This window comes from Larus michahellis, chromosome 4, assembly GCF_964199755.1.
Source record: "Larus michahellis chromosome 4, bLarMic1.1, whole genome shotgun sequence".
In the NCBI taxonomy this organism is placed as follows: Eukaryota; Metazoa; Chordata; class Aves; order Charadriiformes; family Laridae; genus Larus; species Larus michahellis.
This window is the reverse complement of record NC_133899.1, coordinates 86,064,585-86,088,093: the sequence shown is the minus strand read 5'-3', so window position 1 is coordinate 86,088,093 and position 23,509 is coordinate 86,064,585. Positions and strand designations below refer to the sequence as shown.

General features: G+C 37.5%; 1 long non-coding RNA gene across 2 annotated transcripts in view; it reads right to left on the bottom strand.

Annotated features, from left to right (window-relative positions):
* Positions 1 to 23,210, bottom strand: part of LOC141742842 (uncharacterized) — a 74,339-nt gene extending 51,129 nt beyond the window's left edge. Inside the window, exons 1-7 of one of the 2 annotated variants that reach the window (XR_012586894.1) lie at positions 23,123 to 23,210; positions 22,599 to 22,635; positions 20,372 to 20,455; positions 19,789 to 19,850; positions 18,994 to 19,041; positions 18,003 to 18,107; positions 2,620 to 2,755 (exon numbers count right to left, since the gene is read on the bottom strand). This is a non-coding gene — a long non-coding RNA (uncharacterized LOC141742842). Of the gene's footprint in view, positions 1 to 2,619; positions 2,756 to 18,002; positions 18,108 to 18,993; positions 19,042 to 19,788; positions 19,851 to 20,371; positions 20,456 to 22,598; positions 22,636 to 23,122 lie in introns of those variants that run through there. The other variant, XR_012586893.1, reaches the window with a different exon arrangement.
* Between the last annotated feature and the right edge of the window lie 299 nt (positions 23,211 to 23,509).

Below are 23,509 nucleotides of genomic sequence, written 5' to 3'. Positions count from 1 at the left end.
AAAGCAGAATACCAAAACTGAAACCTACCCTCAGGTTCTGAGACTTTTGCTCATATCTTAATAATACTCTGTAATATTAAAATACTTTGTTGTTTTGATCTTGAATTTTACTAGACGTTCTTAACAATAAAGCTGAGGGTTTAGCTTCAGTTGCTTCACTTTTTCTTCAGCCTTTTGTCAGACTTTTCCCATGAGTGCAGATATTTTCAGTTTAGGACCACTTATATTTTATTTTAACAATAACAGCAAGAGTACAACAAACAGTGGTATGCTTTTATTTCTTGAGGGGAAGAAATTCTTCACCAATCAATAATACTAACTCCCCTGCTGTTTATCACCTCGTATAGACAATATATTATGAAACTTTTCTCCTCTTCTTCATAGCTCCACCTGTGTTTTAATTCTGATGTAATACACTAACTTAGAGTCCTGGTATATTTTTCAGACTTGGCTTCATGAATAACGAGCCAAGATTCCATTTCTTTCAATAACAAAGTCTTTCTCTACAAGCACATCACGCCCACTTTACTTAGTGCTGCTGAGAAAAGGGATTCTGGTTTCTTTCTCTCCCTTTTCACCTTTTCTGCCCAACCTCGTGCCATCGCTGTTTCTGTGCCAAAAGAAAGCATTTGGCAGCCGCGTAATCAATACAAACAGAAGTGACCTAAGTTAAAATTAACACAGTAAAATGATAGTTATTACCCGTAATGTGTACTCAAATCCAGTTCCCTGCCCGGCACACTCGTGCCAGAATGCCAGGCAGCACGGAAGTTGGTGCGGGAGTCCCCGCCTCTGCTTGCTCCAGCTCAAGGGCTGTAGATCTGCACCCCCTTTATGCCAAACAGCTTCTGCAGGTATTCCAGGGAACCTCTCTTTTTCAGGGAAGTGAAGAAACAAACCAAACCCACGGTGCAGAACACGACAAAAGCCTCAAGCCTTCCCAGGACAAGAAAAATAATTTCCCAGCTAGTTTCTTCCCTTAAGCCAATACGATATTTGGAAAGTTTTATTTCTAGTTTAAAATGTATTCCAGCCTGTCTAGGATACATGTGGCTTCCAGTGCACACCGCATGCTGAAATCTGTTGGGAAATACGTGTTCAAAACTCAGAGCATGTTAAAGAACACTGTTAGCTTCTCTTGCTTACTTGCTGGAATTGTAACTGACTTATAGTGTTATTTACTAATACTTTTATTTTATTTACATTATCCATAAGGGTTTACATGAATAAAAGTATATAATTTGACCTATCACAAATATGGACATCATTAGTCTGTTAACTAAAAATGCAAGGGGAAAAATATCAAGATTAATTTGTTGTTTCTGCATAAGAATAGTTTGGGAAACGGGAAAGCAATATCAGGATTGAATTATGAATCAACATCTTAAAAAATACTTGATAATTTTAATGGTTTTTTCAGAACAAGCCAGTACTCTCTGATATAATAAAGTAAACCATACCTTGATTACAGAGGGGAGAGTGTATTCATAGAGGAGACTCTGTTAATGGCAAACACAGTAAGTAGTAGGTATTAATTCCGAGAAAGTGAGTTTCCTTCTCAATCTGAATGATGTGTCACATATCATTACATTGTATTATGCTGCTTTCCTTTATGTCAGTTTTTGTTGGCCTACATATGCTGCAACTTAAAATAACATGACACTACAGATAAAGTGAATGCGATAGGAAATATATAGAGAAATACACCATTTTTCAAAGAGATCTAGTACTAGCTATTAGCATTTTTCCTGATCAGAAATACAGGCTAGAACTGAACAGTGCTGTAGTTATTAACTCTCAGAAACTTTAGAAACCTCTCTCCTCATAATATACAAGCTACAGTAATTTTTATGTGCCAGTAAACAACAAACAGTACGTATAAAGATCAGTGCAGCTGACAACTGTATTTTTATTTAACGATGATCTGAATCATTCTAGCATAATTCCAGATAACAGATGAAGCAACGGGAACAGTCTCCATTTCATCAGACTGTTGGATTTGTGTGAGCAATAGAATCTAACCTAATCACCAGACAAAAGGATGAAAAAGGAAGGTGGGTGCTAGAGAGGAGCATCTGGTATTGACTTCCTTCCGGACAGTGGTCCTCTGCAGTTTTCCCAAGATTAAGGGTATATAACGCTGCAGATGTTCCCAACACTTCTGTGAATGTCTTCAAAATGTTCAAATGCTCAGAAAAAGGTACAACTTAAAGAATCTTCAGAGGCGCAAATCACTGGATATAACCCACTGGTACGCTAATGCAAAACTGCTTATTCAATCGAAGAGGAAAAGGCTGCTGGGGACAACCCCACATTTCTGAGTACTCTACCACCCCTTGCATTGCTCTCCATGAATTCCTGAGAGCAACCTGTATGAACCAGCTGACCTGCGAAGCATCACACTTCAAACAAGCTGCTGCCCGAGATCCCCGGCCGTAACAAGCACGAACGAAGAACAGCTCCTCTGCCAGCACTGGGCACAGAAGATCTGTGCTCTCGCACCATGCTGGTCTTTGTCATCGCTCAAACACTTGGTCGGACCAAAGGTACTAGAAAGGAACCTCTCAGCAACATATTTTTCCAGGAAACATATTTTGGTTTAATCAACAATCTGTTTTTAAAGCGCTGTTTTCTTTAGCTACGTAACAGTAAGCACAACCAAATGGAAATTCAATATTATTTTGAAAAAGCTTCCGCTGCAATTACTTTTTCTCCTTCACTGAGGGGAGTAGAAATTTGACATTTCTGCTTAGACCTGGAGAGAAAAAGAAAAATTGTTGCTATTCAGTGCTAGTTTTTAGGACACCTGCTTTGACAAAGGAATTTATTAAGACTCATTGAGATTCATCCATAACAACCTTAAGGACTGCATTTTAAAATTCTCCCCAACAGCACATTAACTTCTAGTTATCAAGAGTTACTATATTAATTAAAGAATAAGATCTATTTTTATTATGTAATTGAAATAAAATAAGTGTGCACTACAAGTCAAAAACAAAGGCACTAAAAACAATAAAAATGAAAACTCACAAGTAAAATCATGAACTGGTTCCATTAATTTTTAAGCCATTTTAATAAAATGCAGTATGTTTCTATTTATTCTCTAAATAGAAAATATTTATAAAAATAATGTGAACAGGAAATAATATATTGCTATCACAGCATCAAAACAGCAAATATAATTTGTTGAAGTTTTCATATAGGAAAAGGGAACACATCGTAAGAAACAAGCAAACCCCCCCAAAATCCAGTATTCAGCAAATACAGATATAATTCCATACTTTACAGTAGATGGAGCCATTATATCCTAAACCCACTGTTGATAGATGCTGCTTTTGTTTCCATTACAAAATGAGTAATCCGAGGAGTTATGTCTCATTTTACCAAAACACAAAAATAAATTAAGAGAGAAAATGGCATTTACACTTCAAATAGCATGATTTCACAAGGAAAAAACAGTTGATATCTGAAACTAACACCATGAATAAGCATCTAATGCAGTAAATAAAGACGTGGAAAAGAAATAATAAGTCCTCTGCAGCTTATTCTATTGAATAAAAGGAATGGGAAATGAGTCATATGTTAAGACTTTTTGAAGTGAAAAGGAATGAATTAGTTTTTATAATAATGCAAACTAAACCAGAAAAGCTACCTCAACCAGAACAGTTTTCTAGCTCTATGTGATACCAAGGACATTGGAATTTTTAAATCGGATTCCAAGTTATTACATGTTCCATTAATGTTTAACAGCATTTGAACCCAAAGCACATTCATTAAGAGAGAACAGATTTCTGGAAATACTTTTTCTATCTAGAATAGAATATTTCAGCTGGAAGGGACCTACAATGATCATCTAGTCCAACTGCCTGACCAATTCAGGGTTGACCAAGTTAAAGCCCATTGTTAAGGGCATTGTCCAAATGCCTCTTAAACAGTGACAGGCCTGGGGCATCCACCACCTCTCTAGGAAGCCTCTTCTAGTGCCTGACCACCCTCGCAGCAAAGAAATGTTTCCTAACGTCCAGGCTAAACCTCCACTGGCGCAGCTTTGAACTGTTCTCACGTGTCCTATCGCTGGAGATATCACCTAGGGAGAAGACCTCAGCACATCCCTCTCCACTTCCCTTCCTCAGGAAGCTGTAGAGCAATGAGGTTGCTCCTCAGCTCCCTTTCCTCCAAACTAGACAAACCTAAACTCCTTAGCCATTCCCCATAGGACATGCCTTCTCGCCCTTTCACCAGCTTTGTTGCCCTCCTCTGGATGGACTCAAGGACCTTCACATCCTTCTTAAACTGTGTGGCACACAGTGCCCAAGGTTAGGCCACACCACCCCTGAATACAGGATTGTCACCTCTTTTGACTGGCTGGTGATGCTGTATTTAATTTACTCCAGGATGCGGTTCTCCCTCTTGGCTGCCAGGACACACTGCTGACTCATATTGAGCCTGTGGTCAACCAGCACCCCCGGATCCCTTTCTGCAGGGCTCTCCAGCCACTCCTCTCCCCATTTATACTTGTTACTGGCATTACCCTGTCCCAGGTGCAACATCTGGAATTTGGACTTGTTAAATTCCATGCCATTGATGATTTCCCAATGCTCCAGTCTATCTAGATCCCTCTGCAAGGCCTCCTGTCCCTCAAGAGGGCCAACAGCACCTCCCAGTTAGGTAGCATCAGCAAACTTACTAAAGGCACATTCAACTTCTGCATCCAGATCATTGATAAAGATATTGAACAGAACTGGCCCTAGAGTTGAATCCTGAGGAACATCACTGGTGACCAGTCACCAGGCAGATGTAGCCCCATTAGTTTTCTCAAGACGTATATATAGATATATTATTTTCCTTCTGAATCCCAAGATATATATCAGTAACATTTAATATCAGTGTGTGTAACATTTAATTTCACAAGTATATTAATAAAATATTTAATAAATACATAAGAAAGTATCATATTTCCGAGATGTAAACAACCCATATAACAGTTTTTTTGCCAAGCTTAGGGAAACATGTTCATGTAAAACTTTATATTCATTCAAAGTATAACATTCTTGACAAATTCAAAAGTCTGAATTTCAAATTAGTTTATGTTGTTTTGTTTTCCTCAATTTCAGTTTTCTGTATTTCTTCATTCTCTATTAATTTTGACATTTTATAGTTGTCTAAATAGCGCCTTTTTTTTTTTTTTAATGTGACAGTTGGACAGAGGTTGCTTAAATAGATGGAATTTTATCAAGTCTTGAAATAGAAGCTATTCCTGCTCTGTAGTTTCAGGGTGTTTACAAAAACACATTTCTGAAGTAGCATCCTACATCAGGCAAGGAGGAATTCTTCGCATGCCAATATAGAGACAGTAGCTTAAGGATATATCAGCCAGCCAGGATCATGCGTTCAGTACACGATCTTATTCATCTGGGACACGTCTTGTTAATGTCTAGCAGAGGTAGGGGTTATTTTTCCCCCCAAGTGTCAGCAAGTGACAGATCTCAATGACACCCCATGCTATTTTTCTACAGGGAGTACCAAGAAGTAGAAACATACAGACTTACTACAAATCTTGACATCCCTAACAGTCCCAGGGTATCACATCAGCCCCTTTAGGTTATTTCAATTTGATCTACATATCCGTGAAAATAAAAATCAATGTGCCCAATGGTCTAGTAAAACATTCACCCTATCCTATGCAGTCATTTCTTTTCTGCGAAGTCCGGGCGTAAGAGGCACGGTGACCCTCGGAGCTATGCCATTGGGAACACATCCATCTTAGCAAGTCATCTCTCATGCTGAACAAGTTAATAGGTATAATCTATGACGAGATCTTTCCCCCTGATCCTTCTGCGCTGGCCTAGGCCTAGTTATAGCAAAACTCAGGTGCTTTTACAGGAGCCGCATAGAAAGACAGTGACTATGGAATTGGATTCTTTTAAGGCTCTTGGAGGATGTGGAAGACACATCAATATCTGAACTTGAAATATACGTTTTCTGGTACAATCTCATCACATCATAGAGGCTTCTGTTCACCAACAGAGAACATCAGAACACTTCAATGACTGAGATGAAAATATGGATTGATACTAGGAGAAAAAGCTTTGGTACTGAATATTAGATCCACCATATTATTTAGCATCCCGGCGTGTATCAGGAGCAGTGTGGTGAGTAGGACTAGAGAAGTGATCATCCCCCTGTACTCGGCACTGGTGAGGCCCCACCTCGAGTACTGTGTCCAGTTTTGGCCCACTCAGGAGCATGTCCAGAGAAGGACAACGAAGCTGGTGAGGCGTCTGGAGAACAAGTCTTATGAGGAGGGCTGAGGGAGCTGGGGTTGTTCAGCCTGGAGAAAAGGAGGCTGAGGGGAGACCTTATCGCTCTCTGCAACTACCTGAAAGGAGGCTGTAGAGAGGTGGGGGATGGTCTCTTCTCCCAGGTAACAGGCAATAGGACAAGAGGAAACGGCCTCAAGTTGCACCAGGGGAGGTTTAGACTGGATATTAGGAAAAATTTTCACACTGAAAGGGTTATTAAGCATTAGAACAGGCTGCCCAGGGAAGTGGTTGAGGCACCATCCCTGGAGGTATTTAAAAGATGGGCAGACATAGTGCTTAGAGATATGGTTTAGTGGTGGGTTTTGTCAGAGTTAGGTTGATGGTTGGACTAGATGATCTGAAAGGTCCCTCCCAACCTAGGCGATTCTATGATTCGCTATATGGAGCCAGGGTTTCAAAGCCCTCTGAAATTAGCAAATATTTTTTCTATTATGTCAGTGAAATTTGGCAAAATTTACAGATCTTATGAGAGAGTAAATCATAGAAAATATAGCATAGAAGAGAGACAGCAATGCTAAAGATAAGCAAAATGTTTACATACTTGACATATTCCATGTATACGGAAACACGCTCTCCTTATGGTTGGAGGCAGCTAAAACAGCCCTCCAAAATGCAGCTTACTCACTGTAGGGCCAGAGTAAACTTGAAGCAATCCAGAATATACTACACAAATAAAAACAAAATAAACACTACTCTTTCTTGCGGGGAACAATGAAGAAGAGAAATATAGGCATGGGTCCTATCTCAGATAAAATGGTACACCTCACTAACTCCAGATCCTTTCAAGGTCAGAGGAAGCATTCAGGTCTGGAAACCAAGTGTCATACACTACATGTAACCTCTTTTTTAAATTCATGTTTTAAAGCTGCAAAGTTCTTAAAATATATAAATCTTTATCAGCACCTAAAATATTTAATAGATAAGGTATTAGTATTCAATTGTAATTCAGTGACAATAAAATTGAAATTCACTTCCAGTCAGAAATTAAATATAAGAAGTGTCAGCTATAACTTAATATAGATTATTATAGCTGGGATTACTTACTATTATCAGATTTAACAACTGCTGAAACCAAATAATATTGCAGATATTCCAATATTATCCAAAACATGCATTACCTTGAATACAGAAAGTCTAGTGCAAATATAGAGTACCTTTCTGGTATACTTTAGTTTATATTCACCTACAGATATGCCACGACCACCGATTGCAACTGCAATTGGCTGACCAACAGCGAGGCAGCTCTGTACCGCAGCTCAATTCAGAATCCTTCCAGCCTTCCCATGAATGGAGAAAAAGAAAAAAAAAAAAAAAAAAGGGGGTGGTGGGGGGGGGGCTGTTGAATAAGTTAAAAGAACCAGAAAATTCAACAATGTGTCACAAATAGAGAGGTCATTATGCCTGGATAACCCAGGATATTAACAGTTGCAGAAAGTGAAACACTATCCACAACTTAGCAGTCAATGAGCCCTGCTCAGAACCAGTGATCTTCTGTACAACAAGGGTGGCATTTTACAGTTCAGTGCAAAATGGAACAGACCCTTGATATCTTCATTTGTCCTTTTTCTGTGCATATTTCACAGTGCAACGATTTAGGGTCCATAACGTGTCACTTGTTATAACTAGAGAGTTTACTTGAAATATGTATGCACAGAAAAAAAAAAGTTCAGTGAACTGCAAAGATTGCAGCAAATCTATATTCTTTGAGCCAATATAAAGTTTTAGTCCAAGTCTGAAACAACGCTGGGTGAGCACACCGAAAGTCCCGTTTGCACTGCTTTGGCTTCCAAGGTGCGCATCTACTACAGAAGCCGATCGCTTAAAGATTTACTAGAAACCGATGGCTCAAAAATATGTTTTCATTAAACTCCATTTTAAAATAGCAATGGCTACAGTAATAATATTAGTAAAGTATTTTGTTCGCAACATTTTACTACACTGGCTATAGGGTAAGATAAAAATTAGGAATGGACAGGGCTGTTCTATAAAGGACCCTGTCAGTTACAATGACTGTCATCATTGCAAATTTCAGCCCTTCTTAACAAATTAGAGCAGAGAAATGCCACTAACAACTATTGTATATTGGGAATATTGATATGTTTTCTATATGTATTTCTATGAGTGTTTTCTACTTGTACATCTTTCTGCACAACCATAAATCATCATTCTGAAGCGCTGATTAAGAGCTAACTTTATGAAAACATCAGTCTGCAAAGATGGTTTACCATTTCTATTAAAAAACCTGCTGTATGAATACAGCTTAGTACCTGAAAACATTTCAGACAACATTATGCTACAAAACAGCTATAGACAAACAAATGATACTTGAAGTTTACCTATGTACTGCAGAATGTCAGCAAAACAGTATTTCATTCAATTAAGTAAGAAAACAAATGTTTCAGGGGCGTATCCAAAAACTGGACTGAATGATTTTAAGTTCTGATAAAGCTTTGTATCTGAAATTTCACAGGTTCACATTTTCTCCTGCTAGCTGAGGCCAGAAATGGAAACACCACGAGATAGGTTTTTTTTCCTGAATTGCTGGCTTGACTGCAACAAAAAATACTGGAAATCATAAAAATGCCAGTCGCATGAGCTTTCCATAGAAAAGCAATTTTAGGTGGATTCAAAAGAGCTTTCAGACTGCCCTGTGCTTACTTAACTGAACTTCTGAGGGTCCTGTGTCAATCTTGGCTTCCAGTTACATGCTTAATATATATGGGTTGCTTTTCACAGCTCATTAGATTAATGTTTTCATGCAAAAAAAAATAATAAATCAGGTAAACATCAGTTAAGCAGAATATTGAAATGCAAAGGGAGAAATGTGTGTCTTGAAAGAATGAAAAAAAAAAAGCTTGTAATTCACAAATATTAGTATTTTCATTACACAATGACCATTGGTCCATACTCAAATGTGATAAGGATAATATAGCTGGAGAATTAATTGAGGCATTATGCTGTTTATCATGTATCTTGGAACCACAAAAGGACTTGCATTACAAGGCAAACTCTTATTCAGACAAATTTATATAAGATAAATGGTCTATTAAAACACATTCAATTCATTTTGCCCCACAATATAATTAGATACTGAAGTACATGCGTTTTACTTTACAGGAAAGCAAAGCAGAGGGATTGATCTCAGGTCACTTCAGAAGTCTATCAACATTCAGATTTGATAGGATTATTAAAAACTAATCCAGTTTACTTTTACATGTTTCAAGTGTACTGTGAATCTCTCCCATAAGCCACAGGAAAACTATAAGTAAAAATAGTAAATTTAGAAAAGGCATAGTCTGAGATTTCAGGAATGGATTTTGGATGGTCACAGTTATGCCGGGTAAACAAGAAGGTTTCCACTTCAGTGGATCTGTAAAAAAGATGTTTGAATAGCAGAGATAACCAAGTTTGAGTTTAACTAAACCCTATAAATCACTTCAGCACATAAAGTATAACCCCCCCAAAATGAGCTATTTGTATAATTTGTCCTGCAACTCTAGACAGAAACCAAACCTCCAAATAATAGTCAGTATAACGCTATTCTCAGGCTAAACCGGCTAATACTCCTTCTGCTGACTGACTGATGTGCTACTTACAGTATCACCACCTCCTTTCGGATAAATCTGCGCAGTACAAGTAGTTCACATTTAGCAATAAAGTCGGCAATGTGCTAATCTACTTGATGAGCGTGGAATGGCTCTGCTGTTGCCAGACCTTTGCCTTGAACTTGATAGGACTGATTTGGCATTTAGCGACCAGTTACATTCATCAAGAGGTGAAGCTTCATAACAAAGATAATGTGGTGGAAGCAATTAATATTCAGAACATCAATAATTGGTTCTTGGCATGTGACTGTGGGCTAAGCAAGGCTTTAGTAATAACTGGTATGTAATACACTTTAAAAAAAACATATCACAAAACTATTTTAATTTTATAAAGAAATATCATCTGTTTTTCACATAGAAATAATTTTTAAATATACTCCAGGTTTTTTTATTTTATCCAAGCTGTACTGATCTTCACAAGTGCATACTCCAAGCCTTTTCTAAGCTTTCTAAAGGTTCAATACATTTGTTTTCAATTAACGCGTACAACAAAGTGGCAAAAACCAGCTTTCTCCTTTTCTTCAGGAATCAGTTATAGAAATGCTTGCATTTGCAATTTATGGCATCAGGTTATGCTCTATCATCAGTGAGGATGAGTCAAGAACAGGACAGCAACAGCAGTTTTTCCCCACAGTTTCCATCACCTCCAACAGGACCCTTGCCAAGGGATAAAATTATTACTCTGTGCTAGCCAATAACTTGGTTCTGGCTGTCTCAAAGCCACCGTCTCTAACTTTCTCTCCAGAATCTGAATATGAACTCTCATTTGAATATGCTCCCTCTGCTGTCAGTTAAGAGAACAGAGAAGCAGGAATAATTGTTGATTATTAAGGCAGTCCAGTTGTTAAAGACACATCACAGGGAGCTGTTTTTACCCCGTTTGCATTGTTGGAGTAGAATAGAAGGCCACAGAGAAATACGGGATCACGTCAGCTCCGTTGTTTCTAGAAAACGTTTCATCAAGAAAATGCTTTCGTAAGGCTTGGTGACAAAGAAAAAAAAAAAGACTAAGTCACATAATCATTCATGTTGGAAGAGACTTTAGGAGTTCATCTACTCCAAAAATCCTGCTCAGAGCTGGGTCAACACTGAATTTGAACCTCGTTGTTCAGGGCTTAGTCCTTTCAGGTCTTGAAACCCTCCAAGGATGGAGATTCCATAAGCCTTTTGCCACCTTGTTTCAACGCTTAATCATCCTTAAAGGAAATACTTTTCATCTATATCATTAAATCTCTTCTTTCATTTTATGGAATCGTCTTTCATTATCCCAAGAGCCTGGGATCACCAGCCTCTTCACAGGTATCAGAATGCTGCTACCAGATCTCCCCAAAGCTTCCCTGCTCCCGGCTGAACAGGGTCACCTCCCACCGCCTCTTTGCGCTCACTCCAGCCCTTGCGTCATTTCGGTGGCCCTCCTCACTCTCCCTTGTATCATTCTTTGTTGTGCAGTCTAAGTGCAACTATAGAAGTTGCTACCACAGTAAAACTCCCACACCGCCCTGCAGTGAAAAGGTGTAGAAAAAATAAAAATCCAGTACATAAAAAAAACAAATCTTAACTACATACCTCTACTGTATTTTTCTAAAAGTTTCATGAACTTAGAGGTCCATATTATTTATTTCTAATTAGATGATCTTCGTACTATAAAAAACAATGATTAAAACTGTACAGATAACTTGTTTCCTGCTGAGAACAAGTTATTGTTACTGAAATTTCAAAATATCACTTTGCTAGTAAGGAAGATTCCAAGCTGGAAATAAGAGAAACAGCTACTAAATGATGTGAAAATCTAAAAAAAAAAAAATCTAACCTCTGTTTTGTTTTCCAATGAAATGAGAGGAACGTAGGGCTAAATCACAGAGGAAAAAAGTTAGAACTGAAATGTAATAGTTGAATCCTGATTTTGAACAAGAGATTTGGAATAAAAGCCTAGAATCAAGTGAACTTTGGACTGACTTATACCTTCTCTAGGCAAACTTACTGACCTACGTGATTTGCCAGAACGTTTGAATAGTTGCAAAGGCGTATTTTAAGTAAATGAAATTTAAAATTAGATAGGAGGGGTAACAATTTCAAATAGATAACTTACTTCCTGTTTCAGGAATTATCTGATATTCAGTTATTTTTCTATTCCTTATCAGTATTTACAAGGTATTTATAAGGACAATATGTTGCATTAAATTTTAGTATTATTTTCAACCGTGCCTTTTTCAAGGAAAGGTTAGTTAGAAGTTTTCAGCTGTGTCTTTACTTTTCTCATGACTACTTTCTGTCATCAGCTTATGCTTCTGTGACCACAAGGCTTAGACACTATAACTCCTTCCAAGCATAGTAAAGGGGAAAACAACCCAAACACAACAGCCAATTTCCCCTGCCCCTTCCCCCCATAAATCCTGGCTCAGATTTCCCTGTAATATTTTACTTCAAAAAAAAACCAAAACACACAAGAAAAACCTGAGACACTTATTTGCACTAGAAGCATTTTAAGTATATTTTTTTCCTCCTGGTGACTTGTGCAATCATTACACTGGCAAAACTAAAAAACTAGAGATTATCTCCTAACAATTAAACTAAGGAATATATATATTTTTTATAATATATCATTTATGGTTTAGCCTGAGAGGTTATTTTTTCCTGCATGACAGATTCCCAGGTTATAAAATTAAATTCTCTCTGAAATTCAAATCAATCTATCCTCTTCAACTTTGAAGTAGTACCAAAACCACTGTTGTTGTCATGTGGGAAAAAGTCAAAATCCAGTGAGGGTGCAAATACAGTGAAAGAAGAGTCAGCCCTCCTTACTGGGCACTTTGAAGCCTTCTACAGCCCACACCGGATAGAAGGATCAGAATGACTGCCCTTCCTCTCATCTCCTCCACACTTGTTGGGAGCAGAGATGGTATATTCCCAAGATCTTGTGATGCCAGGAAGATGAGAGTCCTTTACGAAAAGAACAACCCTTCATTAGAAGTAACACACTTGCACAATGATGTAATTGCAACAGATGTTTCGTTGTATCTTCTTGTGATATTAATCAGTGTTTGTAAGACTGATGGAAGGGACAATATTTCTGTTCAGGTTGATAATTTCCTGTTCGCTGTCGCAAAAATGTAGCAGAATCTCTGCTGGTCAGCACAAGTTGGAGCAATTTGTATTGTATGGAGGAAATTCAGTCTTCAGAAGGAAAGAGCAACTAGTTACGGGAAAACAGAGTTCACAAAGCTTAGTTTCCTATGGATTTATGACTTTGAGTTGGATTCTCAGTGTACAAGTAGGCAAGGTGAAAAACTGCAGTTCAACAGCTCAGCCATGAGACAAGTCATTCTTTTGTGGATTGCTTGGTACTAAGACTTGCTCTTTCTAACAACCAGTATATTTTCACGAGACTTGAAAGACCTTTTTTAAAAAAATATCTTACCTGTTAAATTTTACACTGAAATAACTTCATGATCTTAAAAATAAAAACACAGGAACAGGGAGATGGAGATACACCTTGTTCTTGGAGGAAACCAGACCAAAAAAATCTAATACAGTTCTCATGAAACCTTGATGAGCTTTAAGCTTTTATAACATCATCCTACAAAATAAGAATATTGTACATTCGCACAAACAAGTCAAAGTGCAAAGCCCAGTTCAGATACCCACACAATTTATGTTCATGGCTGATTTTTCACACTGTCACAAAAGGAAGTATCACAGCCTACAGGTACAATAGCTAGTCAGCAGTCATACATTAGCCAGAGGCCAGAACATCAACGGTACCAATTTGAGGTGCCATTGAGGTGCCATTGAGGTATCTGAGGGCGTTTTCTCTGGGAAGTGCCATCATCATTTTCTCAGTGGCAAAGGCACAAACCACCTTGGGATCAGCCTAAGCCTATCAAAATAAGTTAATGTTATTATACTTACAATTTTACTGTGCTAACAAAGTCATAGTGTATCTATAATAAAAAATGCACTTTGGACTTATAATGCAAAGCTATCTTCTGGTGGATATGATATTCTTTATACAAGAGTTACTGAACTGGCCTATTTGCACAAGGGATGGAGAAAAGTCTGAGGCATTCTAATATTAATGATTTAATTTTAGATCAAAGGCTTTAATCTTCTAATATTTCATTTAGTGGTTGATCACAGACCAAATCCCAGGAATGCAAAGAGGCACCATGGCTGTGACAATAAAAGAGCCAACATCATGCTCCTCCTATCCCACTTGAAGTGTTTAAAAATGCAGAACCAGAAGAAATAGCATCTATAGAAATGACTGGCCATTAACTTTCTTCTTGGGGACTTAAGCTTTTTCAATTTATTTTACAGTTTGTTCAAGACCACCAGCCCATGACAGGCATTAGCTGAGTTAGAGCGGTCAAAGCTGCAAACAAAGTTCAAAAAGTTTGCAAACAGCAGCAGCAGAGTTACGCTGATTGTTTTATCATGCCACACAACTATTATATCACACAATACAGATAAGGTGCCTTTATTGCACTAATCAGAGTTTTAAGCATAAGACAAAATACCAAATTCCCCTTTAGTAAAATTATAAAACTTAGAAATGTAGAAGATAATATGCATCTAATAAAAAGCTATACAATAAAACAAAAAAAATGTAAATTAGAGAATTAAAAAAAGTTTTAGTTAGTTTGTATTATTAAAAAAAATATTGCAGGGGAAACGACTTCAATAAAGAATGCCAGTGCAGTCAAATCAAAACCATAGGTAGTATAAGTTTTTCCCTCTTATGTTTTTTTTTTATATTGACAAACATTCATTCTAGTAACTATAGTTTCACAGAATACTCATAGTAAAGGGCTAATGCTCTACTTAAGGTGTTTAATTCACAAGCAAGTCTCAATTATTTTCATCTGTTGTGCTTTCTTCTATTCAAAATACCTTGACTGAATGGTTAGACACAACATGCAAAAGCATGATGGAAAGTCAGACTTGAATTATCCATAAAATACTGAAAGTTTCCCTCTATGAATGAAAGAAATTAGTAACCTTTGCAGAGAAGTTTAAATTGTTCCACATTCTGCAAAAGATCAAGAACACAGAGGGGTACATAATAACTCTTCCAAAACTCCTAGCAGAAATAGACTGCTGAACTCCACAAGGGCAATATTTATTTGTCAAAAAAAACCAAAAACCAACAACAACTCTCCCCCAGCCCCCTTCCAAAAAAAACAAAAAAACAAAACCCAAACCAGCAGACAGAACACTGAGGGATTGTATTAGCTGATGGTTGTCTATCCCAACTTGCTGGTTCATAGATCATCTTTCTCAATAGTGATAAAAGAACAACAGGTTGTAATTGTCAAGGTTAGCTACAATCCCAGGCTTATGCACAAGGATTATACATCCTGAATTCTCCTCTGCTGGAAAGGTTTTACTTGGCAATAAAAGATTAAAAGTAACAGCCAGGGGCTCAGCTCTAATACCTAGACCTGAAGACATTTTTAAAGCATATACATCCAGAACATGCACCTGAGCCTTTTCCCCTCTTAGTGTAATCTTCTTAGTGCTTTCTGCACCTCGCTGAACGTTAAGATTCAGAAAATAAAAATGCTGTATCTGGCACCTTTACCTTGAATTTAGCTTTAAAGGTTCCCTCTTGAAGATATCACATTACAAATTATAATATAGTGTTAATTCCAGATGCATAACTGTTGGATTCTTTCATCCTGTTTTCTGATATCAAAGCCACAAAATATAAGCACGATTTCTGTTTTTAAGTTTGTATTAGCTATTCCTTTCATTTTTATAACATATTTGCACTAGGAATATTCATAGAATCATAGAGTTGTTAGGGTTGGAAGGGACCCTAAAGATCATCTAGTTCCAACCCCAACCTGGACACTTCCCACTAGTCCAGGTTGCTCAGAGCCCCATCCAGCCTGGCCTTGAATACCTCCAGGGATGGGGCAGCCACAACTTCTCTGGGCAACCTGTTCCACTGTCTCACCACCCTCATGGTGAAGAACTTCTTCCTAACATCCAGTCTGAATCGACCCATCTCTAGTTTTAATCTATTCCCCCTAGTCCTACCATTACCCGACATCCTAAAAAGTCCCTCGCCAGCTTTCTTGTAGGCCCCCTTAAGATTCAAATGTTCCTGATCATAAAGTGCCATTGAGAGATATTAGGTCACTGTGAGTTGGTGAAATATGAAACCACTGCATAATGAATAAACGCTGTTTAAGCTGACTATTTTGAAGAAAAAAAAAAAAAGAAGTTAAGCATATTACTATTCCATTGTCTAAATGAATCACGGAATCACGGAATCTTCAGAGTTGGAAGGGACCTCTAGAGATCATCTAGTCCAACTCCCCTGCTAGAGCAGGATTGCCTAAACCACATCCCTCAGGGCTGCATCCAGGCGGGTCTTGAAAATCTCCAGAGAAGGGGACTCCACAACCTCCCTGGGCAGCCTGTCCCAGTGCTCTGTCACCCTCACTGTAAAGAAGTTTTTCCGTGTATTTGAACAGAACTTCCTATGTTCTAGCTTGTGCCCATTGCCCCTTGTCCTGTCGCTGGGAACCATTGAAAAGAGCCTGGCTCCGTCCTCCTTAAACCCACCCTTTAGATACTTGTAAACATTAGTCTGGTCCCCCCTCAACCTTCTCTTCTCCAGGCTAAAGAGTCCCAGCTCTTTCAGCCTTTCCTCATAAGGGAGGTGCTCCAGTCCCATAATCATCTTGGTTGCCCTACGCTGGACTCGCTCCAGTAGTTCCCTGTCCCTCTTGAACTGGGGAGCCCAAAACTGGACACAGTACTCCAGTTGTGGCCTCACCAGTGCAGAGTAGAGGGGGAGAATGACCTCCCTCGACCTACTGGCCACAGTCTTCCCTATGCAGCCCAGGATGCCATTGGCCTTCTTGGCGACAAGGGCACACTGCTGGCTCATGGATAATTTGCTGTCTACCAGGACCCCCAGCTCCTTCTCCTCAGAGCTGCTTCCCAGCATGTCCGCCCCTAACCTATACTGGTGTTTGGCATTCTTCCTTCCCAGGTGCAGGACCCTACACTTGCTTTTGTTGAACCTCATTAGGTTCTTCTCTGCCCAGCTCTCCAGCCTGTCCAGGTCGAAGTTGGGTAAAACTCAAGCCTTCAAGTGAGATAAGGACTAATCACTTGTAGCTTCTCCTGCGTGCACCATTCCTGCCTCCCACCAAGAAAGGGAACTAAGTTCCAGTGTTGTCTATTGAGTTTGTATACAGTAGTAGAGTCAGATCAGGAATTTATCCAAAACCGATGGCATTACAGTGATCATAGTGGCAAACTGCTGTATAAAGACCCTCTAACCAAAATTATTTAAGTTCTTCTAAGACAAGTGGCTTGTCCATCATTGAGTCGGGAATAGCCAGAGAAGTGAGGTTCATCTCAGTTCACTTCAGATATCTGCATGCGAAGCAATCCATCTCTATAGCCATTCATGAGAAAGATTTCCTGGATTACACTCCATTGATGCTTCTGTCTGGAAATTTACTTTAGGATGAAATTAATAGCTCTTTACAAATACTTATTCACCTCACCTAAAAATAAAGGTAGTCTAGATAGCTTGGAGTAGGTAACAGCTTTACACCAAGTGGGTTATCAATCCTAGTTCAGTACCTGCTTCTTAGGGATAAATTGCCTCTTGATTTTACATGAGTAAAAAGTTTAATTTGTACCTAAATACTTGAGTATTCAGTTATTAATACACTTGATTTCATAAGCTAATTACTTCTGCATTGAGACCCTTTATGTAAAAAAAATTATGGTATTAAATTAATATTCTAAAATCTTATTTTATATAAATAAAATACAAAGATACGCTTCCAGTACCTTTTCCTATAGATATGTTTGATATGCATTCATTTCCAAATCTTACTTGAAAACAAATATTGTAAAGTCTTTACTCCACGGAAGAGGTGAACTTATGGTACATCTGTAAAAATTAACAGAACTGTAACAGGATCCTGCGGATCCACGGGCCATACAAGGAAAAATCAAGATCTTAAATTGCAAGAAAACAGGAAGAAAATAACTCTTCAGTAAGATTCATTTTATATGTTGCAACAAAAATGAACATACTGACCTTCTACTGTGTATAACAGCTTTTCGTGTCAATCCTGGCCAAGACGTGAAGCGCATGGTAGTCTGTACACCAGAAATTTTCTGGGAGTTCTGAATAAGTTTCCAACTAAGGGTAAGCAAAGGCAAGAGAGATTGATTTTTAGAGCTTTGGCAAGGATGTATTTCCTTAAATAAGTGCTTTCTCATATAAGAATTCCATTTTGGCCTCATATTACTATTGAGAAAACAGAATGAAATGTACCAATAAGACATAATTGAAGTGTTTTATGGTAGTGTAACTAATAATAATCAGCATAAAGCTGAAGTAAACTGAAACCATAACAAAAATGGACACAAGTTCCATGCCATACTTCCAGTTAAACTGGAACAAAGAAGAAAGAAATCATCATCTAATTCTCGTTTTGCTCTGACCCCAGATGTAGCGTGAAACAGTCCTCAAACTTTTTCAAACAATCGCAGTGATCCTGGCTGCAGGGATTATGAGCATAGTAATGTCCAGACATATTTTCCCCAAATTGCAAGCGCTAGAGAGGAAGATGCTGATAGTGAAACAGTTTTCTGGCACCACATATCCAGGGGAACACAAGGTTTCTTGTAGGCTCAGAATCTTTCTGTGAGCTTCACTGACAGGCAGGCTTGCCCCCCGTATCAGTAACCAACATCAAGTGGTATATGTTCCGTTTCCTGAAGTTTCTACTTTCTCCCGTGAAAAGTTAGTGTTACACCTTACCACTACAGAAATAGAAATAAAGTTTGAGCTGGCAGATATATTCCTGAGGATTTTATCATTATAGAATACACGTGGATTCTGTACCCACACAAGAGCCTTCCCGCGGGAAAAACTGTGCTTACAGCACCTTGGAAAAACTGGGCATGGGAGAGATGATGGAAAAGAAAGACTTCAACTAAGCAAACATTGTGACTACTTGTTTTAGATATACATGAGCATTATGTTAAGTAATTGTATAAAAACAGAACTTGCTTGTACAAACCTCAACTATCCTTCAGAGAGCCAGCCAGTGAGCAAGAGCAACGAAAGACTTGAGAAAGATAAATTTAGGTTATTATTGTTGTAGATAACAGACTTTCTTGGCTAGTACTTAAAAATCAATACGCACATGTGATAATGGAAATATAGATTCTTATTCTGCAGAACACATACGTTTATGTCTGCCTGTTCTGACCCCATAAGCATTCTCATTAAATTGAATGAAGCTACTCGTATACATAGTGTTGACTACTGGGAACTTGGATGCACAAGCACTTACGGGATCAAGATTATACAGGGGACAAAAGTGCACATAAGGTATTAAGAAGCCTAAGCAGCTTCTTGTTTAGCTTTTTGGCAATTTTTACTTAAGATACATTTTAGCAAATTTCAAAACAAGTGTCATCCTTTTTTTTCCACTTTCCAGTAAGCGCTGAATTGAAACAACTTATTAGACTTTTGCAGGCAGGAATGGAAATGGTATTCCTATTCCTTGTAGGACACACCCTGTTATAAGAAGGATGTAATAAATTACCTAAATTTTGTACCTATTGAAAGCATGAAGAACTGATGATAAAGTAGTGTTGTGCTACACTGTTATCAGGCAGGACATTTCTAGGGAGATTCACAAGGCTAGCTTTTCAATGTGTCTGTGCCTCCCCCCCACCCCCTTTCCTCCACTCTTTCTCTAAGCCCAATTATTTTATTATATCAGATAACTATGACAAAGCAGGAATTAATTCACTTGTCACATCCAATCAGCAGATAAACATTAGGATTCAGAAAAGTCTTGGAATACCACTGTTTTCAGCTGCAGTCGCTCTGTCAAAGATCAACCTCAGAACACGATTTAAGGGAGGCCTGGAAATAGAAATAACATCAAAGCTGACCTTTGAGTAAAATCAAATGGCTGCAAAGCCAGTAATGAGATTATATATACATAGGCAGTAAACATAGCAATGAATGTTCGGCAGAATGAATTAAGAACGGAAATGCGAACACCTATATTGCATTTTTATATGTTGGACAGAAAACTAACAACCAAACAGCCACTTGCTGGTATTAGTTCAGGTACTTTCACCTTCGATACTCTCAGCAGCCAGCCTTCTGTTGTGTTTTTCTTTGGGTTTTTTTGTTTGTTTGTTTTTTGGGGTTTTTTTAATCTATAAATTATAGGGAATAATTCAACGTGATTGGTATCTCAGTACTAGGTTTTATACTGGCACAAATAAGAACTGTTTTTAAAGAAAAATATTTGAACTATATGATTGTCTTTACACTGATGATAAAGGTGGTGGCTGGTTACTGTTCATGATTTACAAGCATTATAAATGTCTTAGAAAACAATATCAGGAAATTATGCATACTTTAATATTATTTACCTGAACTACAATGATGAAATATCCATTGAAGACTACCACCGGTAGATGATCTATTATACAGTTATATATCTGGAAGCATTCAACCTGTCAGAAAATAAAAGCAGGAACAAAGTATTTTTTTTTTAAAATTAAAGATACTGTAAGAGACTTGTCCTAAAAATTCATTGATTATTTGCAGATACAAGTCACAGCTAGGATAAGTATTATTCAGATAAATTAAAAATAAATAATTTTACATATTTTCTCTTTCAGCATTTTCCACTGTGTACACTTTACAGTATTTTGCACATAAATGGTTTCCACTACACCGGCATTTATCTTCCCGTTGTCAATTTGGGTATTTCAGGCAGATAATCAGAAATCAAGGTTAACAGTTTGGGGGCTTCTTGTTTTTTGGGAGGAGGCTTTTTGTTTGTTTTCAATCCTCTTTTTTTTTCCCCCTGGGTTTATTTGCTCTGTTTTACTGCAAGGGTACGGAGAAGGCAGCTCAACTTAAAAAACCAAACACTTTTAATCAACTCCAGTGAAACTAGGCAGTATTAGTTGCCAGCTCACCTTCTAATCAAAACTCTATAATGGACTGAAATACAACTTCATAGCACAGTAAGAAGAAATGCATACCAAAAAAGGTAAAGTAAAAATTTATGAAATGTATAAAATAAAACATGTTATTTACAGAATATATTAACGTTCTTCTAAGGAAGTCTATCACAGATGGGGCAAACAGTAAATCTGCCTTTGAAATCATTATTAATAAACACGTAATAGTCCACCTTCCATTTTCCATTAAATTATGAACTAGTACATTTTATTGGTTTAAAGCTGGACTTTTGAGTATGGATATAAGGATAGCCAAAGTAATCATTTTCTGATATATGAAATCCAGTCAAACTGGCTTATAGAAAGTAAGAAGATAAGATAAAAGGAATAACACGTTTCAGTCTTTTCTGAACAATGACTGGAAGATTTGCCACTGAGTATTTTTTAGCTTACTTTCCAATTCTGATCAATTCTGAATTTACCTAGAGTGTTACCGAACACAGATTTAGCACAGGCATTTAAAAAAAAATAATCAATTAGCTTGATCACTGGTGCAGTCAGACTTCCAGATCACAGCCAGACTTTTGAAGGTAACTCATTGCCTAAGGATTTAGACAGGTGCCTAGTAGATTTTTCAAAAGCGCATAGTCACTTAACACATTTAATTTAATTGGATGTAAGCATTTCCAAGGTGATTCTGAAAAAAAAAAAAAAACAGCAAGTGTCTGATCTCACCTTTTGCTACCTAAAAACCTGTAATTGTCATAGCATGCCATTTCCATTTAAATGGAATACTCCACAAAATTATTTCATTTACTTCACTATTTCTTCTGTATCCTGAACTTGTTTTCATCCAAGATTTTAAGAAATTAACCTAGCTTGATCCTATTCTTCATTTTTATTTAGCTTCTGAGTAAGAATAGAGATAATCACTATATGACCCTATTTTAACTTAAGAATGCAATATATATATTCCAGCCAAAATGTAGTTAAGTAGTTTCAAGGGTGATAAAACATACATTTAAGAAACTAGAATTATGAAAAAATATTTGCGCTGAAAAATAGTTTAAACCTACTATAACGCTGAAAATTGGAAAAAGAATTTTATTTCTGTATGGCAGAAAGGACTTTCAAATACACGTACAAAGGTTTCTTGGGAATTCAGAACTCACACTTTCACTGTAAGTCACCACAGTCTAACTTTCTGAAGCTACTTATGATCCAGTAACACAGAGATTTTGATTTTTCCTCTAGGGATATGAGAGAGATTTAACTATTATGTGATATTAAACAAAAGCTATAGAACTAAAATTCTTTTTCACTATTCCATTAACATATCACTTCCTTAAAGTTGTAATGATGTAAAGATTTGGTTTTTTTAATAAAAAAATTATTATAAAACCAAAACCTAAAGTCTAACTGCTTGCAATTTAACACAATTGTAAATCAAATTAGGGAACCTTAAGAAATAATCCTAAAATGCCAATGCAAACAACTATGAATTTATAAATCTTCACAGCTAGTTTTAGACATAAGTCTCGAAGTTCCCTGTTGATGTGCATAACAATACTTCAACGCAATCAAAGCGGATAACACAGCAATGGACTGATAAGTGCATACGCAGTTTTCATTAGGAAATCAATAATTCTATGCAAAAAAGGATACATCTAAGGAATTAAACACCCACCAACCATGATGAGGATGTAACACAGCTTGGATGTATCCTGAGGAGGAAAAAGAAAAAGCTTTGGTAGGCCAATCTTTATAAAGCTTTACCAATTTAGCTTTCTTTCTACTCTTATTGGTGCTTAAGAGGTTAAGACTTTATTTGTGAAAACAGAGAGAGATAGCAGGGAATCATGTTGTCTGCAGCTTCCTAAGTCTTGCTTAAGATCCTTTTCAATTACCATCCATTTCTCCTTTAAAAAGGGACAAAAAAATAGAGGAGTGGAAACAGGTCAGGGCAGTCTGTGACAATGACAGTGTGATGGGCTTGGACCCCCTGTGGTGTTTCCATCTGCTATCATTAAGGTGACTATTCAGACATGAAAAAATCCCTCTTGCTGTGCTGACAGGCAGACATCAAGAACTATGACAAGGCATTAAGACAGAAAGTAGAGACAGAGATGTCATATTCCACAAACAATCCTGCCTCAAACAAGACCTCTAAAATTTTATTGGAATTTAAAATAAAAATCAAAGGGCTTTTACCTGGAGGTTATCAAACTTCCCCTCGTGTTAGTTTGACAACGAAGATATTGCCGACAGCCACAAACATTCAGCTCCTACCTGTAGTCTCTACCAGAAGAAACCCATTTTTTAAAAAATTTTTATTGAAGAGCAGGCAAAAAAAAGGGGGGGAGGGGGGTAATTTATGTAATTCTGATTTATTTGTAAGTCATCAAAAAAAATGAGCACGAAGATGTGAGCAGGAAGATGGTTAAGCACCTTAAGCGACGAAGTTTTTCCCAAATCGCGCCAACAATAGTGAAAAAAAATAAATAAACTAACAGGGCGAACATCTATGGGAAAGGGGTTTTACTCCCTACCCGGAGAAGCCCAACCCAACGGCAATGAAATTCAGCCGCAATACTAAAA